Source organism: Arachis ipaensis, chromosome B05 (genome assembly GCF_000816755.2).
Source record: "Arachis ipaensis cultivar K30076 chromosome B05, Araip1.1, whole genome shotgun sequence".
NCBI classification, from domain to species: Eukaryota; Viridiplantae; Streptophyta; class Magnoliopsida; order Fabales; family Fabaceae; genus Arachis; species Arachis ipaensis.
Window position 1 is genome coordinate 124,997,177 of NC_029789.2, and position 11,054 is coordinate 125,008,230.

Below are 11,054 nucleotides of genomic sequence, written 5' to 3' on the forward strand. Positions count from 1 at the left end.
ACATTAAAAGACCATGCAAAGATTGCTGAAGAGAGGTTGAAGATCAAGGTGCTGTGAGGCTAAAAGAAAACAAATTAAAAGTCTAAATTATGCAGAGAATCATGAAGTAGAAAATATTATTCTTGAAGAAAATAGAATTTATTGAATTAACAACTAGTTGAAAACTTCTTATTTAATTTCTAACCTTATACAAGTATCTATTTATATCTACAGAATTAACAATATAACAACTCTAACTAACTTAAAATAGAATTGCTGCATTGATTTCTTGAGACACAAGTCAGTGAGGATTTTCTTAAATTCTTCAGTCAGCTGGTTCTTTTTTCTTTACTTTCTATCAAACTTGTTGAAGAAGGGGAGAAAGAAGACTTGTGGTGAGAAACCAAGAAGGGAGAAAACAGAGGCAGAACAGTAAAAGAGTAAAAATGAAATGAATTTTTTTTTGTTATTCAGAGAATCTCTTTTTTTTTTCATACACTTGAACCTTACTATTTTATAGCCAAGGATATCTAGCTCTATCTAATATATCTCACATCCCCCCACAAACTTAGGGAGGCTTTTGTGCCAACCGAAGTTTGCTCTTGAACTTGCTGAATAGCAATGGAGACAGGGGCTTAGTCATAATGTCTGCTACTTGTTCTAAGCCTGGAATATGAGTAACAGCAAGCTGTCCTTGAATCACCTTATCCCGTACAAAATACAGATTCAATTCAAAATATTTTGTTCGCTCATGCAAGATGGGATTATAAGCTAATAAAACAGTGGACATGTTATCACAAAATACTGTGGGAGATGAAGTACAAGGCTACTTTAGCTCACTAAGTAGGATTTGAATCCATATTAACTCAGAGAAAGTAGCTGCCAACGCCCTGAATTTAGCCTCGGTGGAGCTTCTACTGACAGTGGGTTGCTTTGAACATTTTCAGGAAATCAAGTTTGCTCCAAAGTACACACAGTATCCAGACACAGATCTTCTATCATCAACATCAATAGCCCAATCCGAATCTGAAAAGGCAGTTAAACGAAGATCATTAGTCTTATGAAATTGAAGAGCAAGATCAACTGTACCTGCTAAATATCGAAGGACACGCTTTGCCGCCATCCAATGATCTTGGCTTGGCTTTGACATGAATTGCTGAGCTTGTTTACTGCAAATGCGATGTTTGGTCTTGTGACAGTGGCATACTGAAGTCCCCCCACAATTGATCTAAACAATGTGGGATCTTCAAAAGGAGTACCTGTATTTGTCGATAATTTTGAAGAGCTAATCATAGGAGTGCTAACCGGTTTAGCATCTTGCATACCAGCCCTGCACAATAATTCTTTTATGTATTTACTTTGATTGAGAGAAATTAAATTAGGTGAGTGAGTGACAGCCTCGATGCCAAGAAAGAAGTTTAAGTCCCCCAAATCTTTTAGAAGAAAAGTTGAATGAAGCTGCATTAAGACATAAGTGATTTCAGTGTCATTGTTCCCTGTCACTAACATATCATCAACGTATATGAGTATATAGATAATAGAATTAGAAGAAAATTTCGTAAAAAGTGAAGGATCAGACTTAGTACAGGTGAACCCAAATTGTTTAAGTGCAGCAGTAATGGTGAGGTACCAAGCCCTAGGGGCTTGTTTTAAGCCATAGATGGCTTTGTGCAATTTACATACAAGATGGAAATTTGAGTGTGTAAAACCTGGAGGCTGAGACATATAAATGGTTTCATTGAGGATACCATTTAAAAAGGTATCGTGGAAGTCATATTGTTTAACTCTCTAGCCCTTTGATAACGCAAGAGTGAGTATGATTCTTATAGTGACAAGCTTGATTACAGGTGAGAATACTTGATCAAAATCAACCCCAGCAGTTTGAGTATAACCTCTTGCCACAAGACGGGCTTTATGTCTCACAACCTTCCCCTGAGCATTTTCTTTCAAGGCAAATATCCAATTGCAACTAACTACATTTTCATTTGGTGGAAGTTCTACTAAATTCCAAGTCTTGTGATGAACTAATGCTCTATATTCTGCCAACATAGCTTCCTTCCAGTGAGTGGATTGAAGAGCATCTATGACCAATTTTGGAAGATGTGGTATAGCAGAATGGTCATGAGTATCAATGCTGGCATGTAGCACTATTGGTTTTGTACTTGCTGTCTTGGATCTAGTCTGCATTGGATGAATATTATTAGGGACAATGTGATTGAGGGGTAATGTAGTGTTATTAAAGGGAAAAATATCCTCAATTGTTGAGATAGGGATTGGGTTAGTGGAAAGTGAAGAAGAAATAAGAGAATTTTTATCGGGTACTGTATTAATGTCTTGATGACTCATTGAAGCACTTGGAGAAATAGAAGTAGAAGTAGATGGGCCTGCTATAAGGTCTGATTGGGTTGTTATAGAGATAGAAAAAGGATTCAATTGAGAGGGAGGAAGAGTGGCAATAACTGGAAGCATCTCAAGAGTAGTGCCTGCAGCAGTAGTACTATCACAACTAAAATTGTTAGCAATAAAGAAACTATGGGAAGGAAATTTTTCCTCATGAAACACAACATCCCTGGATATAATAATTTTGCCAGTGGAGTTCATGCATTTGTATCCTTTTTGAGTACTAGAATATCCAACAAAAATACACGGTTGTGATCGTAGTTCCAATTTATGTTGATTATAAGGTCTCAAGTTAGGAAAACACAAGCAACCAAATACTCGAAGAAGACTATAGTCTGGAATATGATGAAAAAGAATTTCAAATGGAGATTTATATGAGGTGACATAAGAAGGTATTATGTTTATTAAGTACACAGCAGTAGAAAAAGCTTCACTCCAAAGATGCAACGGTAAAGAAGTAGTAGCTAAGAGAATTAGGCCAGTTTCCACAATGTGTCTATGCTTTCGCTCAGCAAGACCATTTTATTGTGGGGTATATGGACATGATAATCTGTGTTCAATACCTTCCTCTCTTAGATACTGTGAAAAAGCATTGGATAAATATTCCTTACCATTGTCAGTTTGAAGAGCTTTTAAGGAATAACCAAGTTGCTTTCCATGAAAAACTTATATTGTTTAAAAACTGAAAACACTTGGGCTTTATTTGTTAAGAGATAAATGCTGGTATGTCTAGAAAAAAACATCTACAAATGAAACATAGTATCTAAAACCATGCAAAGATGAAATGGGAGCTGAACCCCAAACATCCGAAACAACTAGAGATAGTGGCGAATTATAAATGCGATTAGACAAAGGATAAGGTAAAGAATGAGCCTTAGCCATACAACAGAATTCACAATTAAGCTTGCAATCTGAATTTTTATTCTCATGTGCAACAGGTAAATCACATTTAATAACTATATTTTTTACAATTTGAAGAGTAGGATGGCCAAATCTCCTATGATAGGTATCTAATGAAGCATGTTTAGCTAAAAAAAATAGAAGGTGATGTCATAGTCTTTGGAATTTTAACTTTCTCAAACTTATACATTCCATTTTCAACCTTGCCTCGGAGAAGAACCTCCTTGGTAGCCTGCGATTTTACCAAACAAAATTCAGGCCAAAAAGAGAAGTATACATGATTATCCTTAGAAAATCTAGAGACACTGATCAGAGTCTGAGTTATGGATGGAACTAGCAATAAATCATATAATTTATAACGTTTTCTTGTTGCACAACATTGGAAAAAGGACTGTCCAACTTTAGAGATATGCATACCTGATCCGTTGCCAACATATACCTGCTCTTGACCTTGATAGTCTTGAGAATATTGCAGATTTTGTGGTTCATGGGTGCAGTGATGTGTTGCTCCTGTGTCAGCATACCATGAAGAATCTGCTACAGATGCAGGAGTTGCAATCAGTGCGCGTGGATTATGAAATGATGGAGGGGGTGACAGTGCATTGTGCATGGAGGTGGAGGGGTTATTTTGTTGAGCATGATTAAAATTTTGATCAAAGCGGAAGAAGCAATAGCTGGCTACATGACCCAGCTTGCCACAAATTTGGCACTGTGGTCGATTTTGATTAGTGAAGGAGCCTCTTCCACCTCTACCAAATCTTCCTCCACGTCCACGCCTTCCTTCAGGTCCACGTCCCAAAATTCCATTGTTGTTGTCTCTGCCAGTTCCATTAGAGGGAGTTGTCTCTGGTGGTTTATAGGGTAAAGGTGCTGTTTGAGAAACATGAACCTGCACCATTGTTGAATCAGGCTTTTTGAACCTTTCTACGATTTCTTCTTCTGCCATAAGTAATGCTTCAAGATCCGGAATTGCATAAGCTGGATCTTTTGCTGAAATCAGTGTAATGAAGGAGTGATAATCTTCATTAAGACCGTCTAAAATAACATTTGTGTATTCTGAATCTGAAATTGGGGATCCGACAGCAGCTAAAGTGTCAGCCAGTTTCATGATCTTGAGTAAGTAATCGGATGCAGAACCATCTTTCTTTACAGATCTCAATTGTAGCTGCAATTGTCGAACCCTATTGTTGGTTTTTGATGCAAAGTATGTATGAATTCGTGCCCAGACTTCATGAGCAGATTTATATCCTATCATCCGGTATTTGAAAGATGCATCCATTGATGCAAAAAGCCAAGATGTAATATTATAATCATCAATACGCCATTCTTTGTATTGTTTTGATTCAATTCCTTTTTGCGCATCTTCAGTGTAAGCATACCTGTGTGGGACCTTTTCTTTGTCAAGATGATCTTCCATTTCTTGTCCACAGATGGTGAGTATTACCAAGTGACGCCATGTCAAGAAGTTGTCTTCTGGGAGTTTTTCTGAGAGTGGGACTGCAAATGGTTTATTTTGATTTTGTGTTGTTGCATTCATGATTGGAGGTGTAGGATCTGATGATGGTATAAGTTCTTCTTCCACAGATTCAATGTCGTCAGCCATGAACCAATTGTGCTCTTGATACCATATCAAACTTGTTGAAGAAAGGGAGAAAGAAGACTTGTGGTGAGAAACCAAGAAGGGAGAAAACAGAGGCAGAACAGTAAAAGAGTAAAAATGAAATGAATTTTTTTTTGTTATTTAGAGAATCTCTTTTTTTTTTCATACACTTGAACCTTGCTATTTTATAGCCAAGGCTATCTAGCTCTATCTAATATATCTCACATATTCCCCTCAAACTAAAAGAGGGAATTCATGTGAGTTCAAAGTTTGTCTTTGAATTTAGTACAAAGATGCAAGGACAGTGGGGATTTTCTTGAATTCTTGACTGAGTTGGTGCTTTTTTCTTTACAACACATTCTTGTTGTTTCAACATTTAAACATGACTAAAGTACCAAAAATGACCATAAAAGATTATAACACTGACAAATTTGATCATAGAATAATTAAAATTAACCTGTAACAATAAAAGATGGGATTTTTATAGACAAAACTACCCAAATCCTAAAAATATCTAAATTGTCCCTTCACTCTAACCTAATCACTCTCAAACTCTAATCACACCTCATCTCCATTCTCCAATCTCTTCACCACTTCCAATCCCTCTTCTATTTCCTCTTTTCCTTCATCTATTCCAGCACAATCTCAACACCACTAACAACAATACCTAATAGAAACTCCAAAGTCTCATCGATTTCAAGTTCATCATCGACATTCTTATACAATAATAGATTAAATAAACACATAGGTCATTTACTTAAATTCAAACAAACCAGTAAGCAAGCAAAAATTAAGTAAAAAAATAGCTTCAATAACCAAATCAAACTCTGTTAGTCAGCTTGCATTGCAAAAAATACGCAATCACTCAAGAAGAAGACGAGCACACGTGAGAATCATAAAAACAATGAAAGCCACAAATCGAGCAACCAGGGCAGTGAAAATCCCGAGAGGCGCACGCCTCACGGGAATCTATGGCTTCCAAACCCTCACTTGGGTCCTCATAAGCTCCCCAACCGTTAACAACCGCTTTAACTTAGCTTCCCGTATACTGAACTTGAAGGCAAATTTGAACCCGGATCAGAGACAGAGCTTTTTGGATCTCAAATCTGATGATTTCAAGCCTAACGCCTTCTTCACCTTGCTAGCGGCGGTGGAAGTGAAGGAATGCTACATCCATTACAAAAAAAAAAATACTAAGTACTGTCGGATTTAGCGTCTCAAGTTACTGACGGTTTTACCGACGAATTTATGGAGCGTTTTGTTGTGAAATTCGTTACTTCAAATTATTACCAACAGATTCACTTATCTGACGGTAAATTCATGGGTAATATTTGGAGGAAAAATATATGGAATAGGGGCGAGCTTTTTTGTCGGATTTACTATCGGATTGTTATGACGGGTAAGACATTTTAGTTAAACGTTGCATTTTGGTGATATGCAGTGGGTTACCGTCAGATTTATCCAACAGTAAATCTGATGGTAATCAGCTCTAAAATTGAGAGCACGAACCCTCTCCCCTTCATTTCAAAAATCCCCCTCTCTCTCTCTCTCTCTCTCTCTCTCTACACAGACCAGCCCTCATCGACGCTGCTCCAGACACCGTTGCCGCTCCATCCCCGCCGTCACCGGCCCCCACTCTCTCGCTATTTTTCTGTTTCTCTCTCTACCCAGCCCTTTCGTCACCGTTCCAGCACCGCCGCTGCTCCAGATTCAGTTATATTTTCACTCTCCATCTCCATGACATCTATGTCAAAATTAGAAATATAATTTCTTTAACTGTTAGTGTGTTACTTGTTAGTTTGTTATTCTATTAGTGTTAGAAATTTGATTAGTGAGGGTTGTGATGTTGAATGATTCTGAGTTGGTTGGAGTGTTATGTATTTTTTTAGGGATCAGGATGTCTGAGAATGTTAGTTCAGGAATCATGGTTGGTTTGTATGTTTGTATGTATTAATTGTTATATTAGAATAGTAGAACGCATAGATTGCTTAATTATAATTTATGATTTAGGGGCATGTTAATTTTTGGTCATGTTAATTTAAGGTTAAGTTAATTTAAGATTTGTATCTTGGTTATCATATAATAATTTAGGATTTATTCTTACTTGTTTGATTATTATTTGTGTTTTTATTTTACTTGTTTTTGTTAGATTGGAAAATCATGGGCTATGAAAATTTTTTTTTGTTTAATTTTTGACGTGAATTCCATTCGTTTGAATATTGGTGGGTGGATTAGAATTTCAACCCTTATATGTTGGTTTGGATGGATATTTGGTTTGAATGAAACCCTTGAAGAGCGGAGAAATCTAAATTTTAGGGGAGACTCTGTCGAAATATTAATAAGATTTTTAGTGAAATTGAAAAATTAAAATTATGTTTTCAAAAGTTTTAGAATTATGTTTAGGATTGATAGATATTTGTGTTAATTGTGACATGAGTTGGTTCCTCCTTAAAATTATTATTTTAAGTGTTTTGAGTTATTATGTTCATATAAAATTTTTTTCCTTGAGTTTCTTCGTATGATTGTAACATTACAATATAATCTTAAATACTGAATTATTCGTAATTAACTTTGACTTCATAACTTATAATTAAAATAATTATTTATTATTCATATCTTTTCCTCATATTTGTTATAATTACTTATTATTTCTTGAGTTTTTTCTTATGTTATTATTTATTGGTGTTTGTTATGTTATTAATATGTTTACTGAGTTAGGGAATTTAATTGTATTTTGATTAGTGTTAGTAATACATTCTTTTTGCAGACATGACGACAGGTATCAGAGGTAGATCTAGTGGGTCTCGTGGTCGTGGTAGAGGGAGAGTTTCTACCGAATCCCCTTCCACTATTCAGTCCTTGCCCTCTACCCCGACTACCCTGTCAACCCCTGTGACGTCACAGGCAGGTCCAACGGACAGCAGTTCATCATGGTCCCAAACCCGAACTACATGTCTCCTTCTGCTACGCCTCCTGCAGATCCAGTGACAGAGCCTACGGTGGGTGATTCCTTCATTGCCCCCAATAGGATGCCCCTCCACCACTGCCCGTCATCTGGATGAGGATTTGGCCCGATGTCATGCAGGCATGAGTACATACAATTTTTTAAGGTTAAGTTTGTTAATCTTAAGTTTATGCGTCTCTATGTGTTTGTTAATCTTAGGTTTTTTCTTTGATTGGTTTGCACTAAACAATAATGCTTGCACATAGGAGATCTTCGAAGTCATTAAGTCAATGTACGACCACTCGTAGCTGACCTACATGCAGATCCCGGCTGAGACCACAGATCAATGGTTTCAGAAGTGGACGGTAGAAACTCAATGATGTTGAATTAATTAACTATATTTGAACTGTATTTTATTCCGACTAACTAATGTTGTTAAATCACTTTGTGCAGTTAAAATTCATATGGGATGTAGAACATAATCTGATGATCACAAAGATCTACGACCACTGGGCAGCTAGATGACTTCAGCAGATGATGAGCGACGTTCGTAAGGGGCGCAACCACCTAACGTCGTGGATCCATCCAGCCATCAAGAAGGATCTGGAGGCCTATTTTAACAATGATGAGGGGTTCAAGCGTCGCCGTCTGACAAATGTTGCTAACAGGGCTTTGCCCAAATCGTCAAAGTATACGGGTGGGTCGGTGACGTTCATGAAGACGAAGAGCAAACTGGTAAGAATTTTGTCATTGTTTAATTTTTTTTAGTAGTTACTTGAATTAGTTAGTTAATTTGTTCATTTATTTTATTGGTTGATATATTTATTTGTATTCAAAGTTATTGGACTGTGAGGTGACACTGGTGAAGACCTTTAAGTATACCCATACTTTGAAGGCCAACAAGGAGAGATTTGCTGACAAGCGGTCTGCGACCCATTATGTGAGTTTAAATTAATGCTAGGTTTCAAATTTATTTTGTTTCAAGTCAATTAACTATTATCCTAATCACACCGTGTGTAACACATGAGGATTACACGCAACGGTTGGTGGCTGCGACCCAGCAATCTCAGCCTCCTAGTGAGAACGACGAAGCCGATTCTAAGACCTCAGTCGTAGATCCTGATAGGATTTGGTGCGAGACCGCCCCTGAGCCCCACAAGAAATGCCACTTTAGTTTAGGGTCATTCTTCGCTAGTAGCCTCCTCTTCTCGGCGTTGGCGGCTTTTTCTGCCTCTGCCACTAGCCCTGCCAATCCCCAAGAAATTGTCGACTTGAGGGAGGATGTGCAGAAGCTAACACAGGAGCTTCACCGGTAAGCAGAGCAGTTTGAGCAAAGGTACAATGACCTTCTTGCACGCGTGGGAGTAGCGTTGCTATCAGCTCGGACCTAACGAAGAAGTTGGAGCAGCTCGATCGGTTGCGAGAGCAGATGGGACCGCACAACCAGCAGATGCATGCTGTAGCCAACGGTACTAGAGGCAGTGACACTGCTGGTTCCAGCGGCAACGCTGCTGGTGGGGAACCGACGTCAGACCCTACTCCGCCGCCTCAGTAGAGGACCACGAGGACGACGATTAGTGGGATCTGTTAGGGTTAGGATTTTATTTTTTGGTTTGTCTACTTCATTGTACTCTACTTTTGTGACATTTTATTGTATTCAAACTATTTAATTTTGATAAAATAATTTATTGATTTCTACTAATTTTAAATTTTTGCTAACAAGTTTGTTAACAAGAATTTTAATTTGACTACTAATTATGGCTTAACTTTACCAAAAAATAAAATAAAATAAAATATATTACCATAAGATTTTCCGTTGGATAAATCCAACCAGTAACTTGACGCCTAAACATGTAAAATGGTGTCAAATTTAATCCGACAGTAATTATCAACTCAATCTCGACAAATCTATTGAAAATATCGACGGAAAATCTGTCGGTAATTAGCGTCAAACAAAAAAAATCTGCTGGTAATCAGTTTTCTGGCAACGTTTATACTGTCAACCCTAGGACGATAGTAAATCTGCCGGTAAATTGATTATCGACGGATTTATTTGATTAATCCGATGGCATTCATCGTTTTTCTTGTAGTGACTACTGGCATATTTAGCAAGTTGTGACTAGGCGACTCAATGGAAGATGATGAGTAGTGGTTGTTGTTCTGCGGCTGTTGTTGGAGTTCGAGCCATTGTAGCAGAGCTCAAAAGCTTCTCAAAGGAGGTACGGTAGGTGGTAACGATTGTAGGAAGAGAAAGGGATTTGATGAAGATGGGAGTATTGGTGAAGAGGATCAGATTGGAGAATAAAGATGATGTAAGATTAGAGTTTGAGAATGATTAGATTAGAATAAAAAGGCAATTAAAGAATTTTTTTATAGATATTTAGAATTTGGATAATTTTATCTCTTCTATAATTAAATTTATCAAAGTTATAATCTTTTATGGTCAGATTTAGTTCTTTATCCTTTAAACATAGTGGCCATGGTGTATCTTATGAACATATACATGAATATTGGTCATCACCAATCATTGTTTAACAGAAGATAGCATTTAATTATCAGCATATATAGAAACCAAGAACATAGAAAAGGATAAGGTCATATGACACAATAATAGAAGGAGAAATGTTAAAAGTATTATAATTTATTGTTTTTTTTGTCATTAATTAACTATTAATATTTAAAAATATATGATAAAATATGTTGTTAAATTATTAAATTAAAGAAATTGAGTTAATAATTAAAAATGATGACAAAAAAATAAATTCTAATGATTCTCAAATATTTCTTTAATATAATAATGCAAGAAGCTTCAGTTAATTATTTATCACCACACACATCCTTATATAATATTCATGGGATGGGATAAACGACCACCTTTCCTGTGGCTCTTGCAGTTTGGATGAAAGAAAGAGCATGAATGACTTGAGAAAATGGCACTGGAGTAAGAGGATCCAGAATTGGCTTGACCTTGCCGCTCTCAAAGAAAGGCCTTAATTTCTCTAAGATAGATCCTTTTGAAGTGAGAGAGAAAAAGGTTGCTGGTGGAATACCAGGAAGAACTATTGTCACAGCTTTCTCACCTTCTTTTACACCTTTCAATGCTCTTTCAGTTTTAGTCGTTTGCATTGTTTTAGTCGTTACAAAATCAGTATGTTTTAGAAAGAAAAACAAAATTGAAAAAAAACACTACCACTGAGAAATGACGTTATTCTTAACCGTCACAAAAAAAAA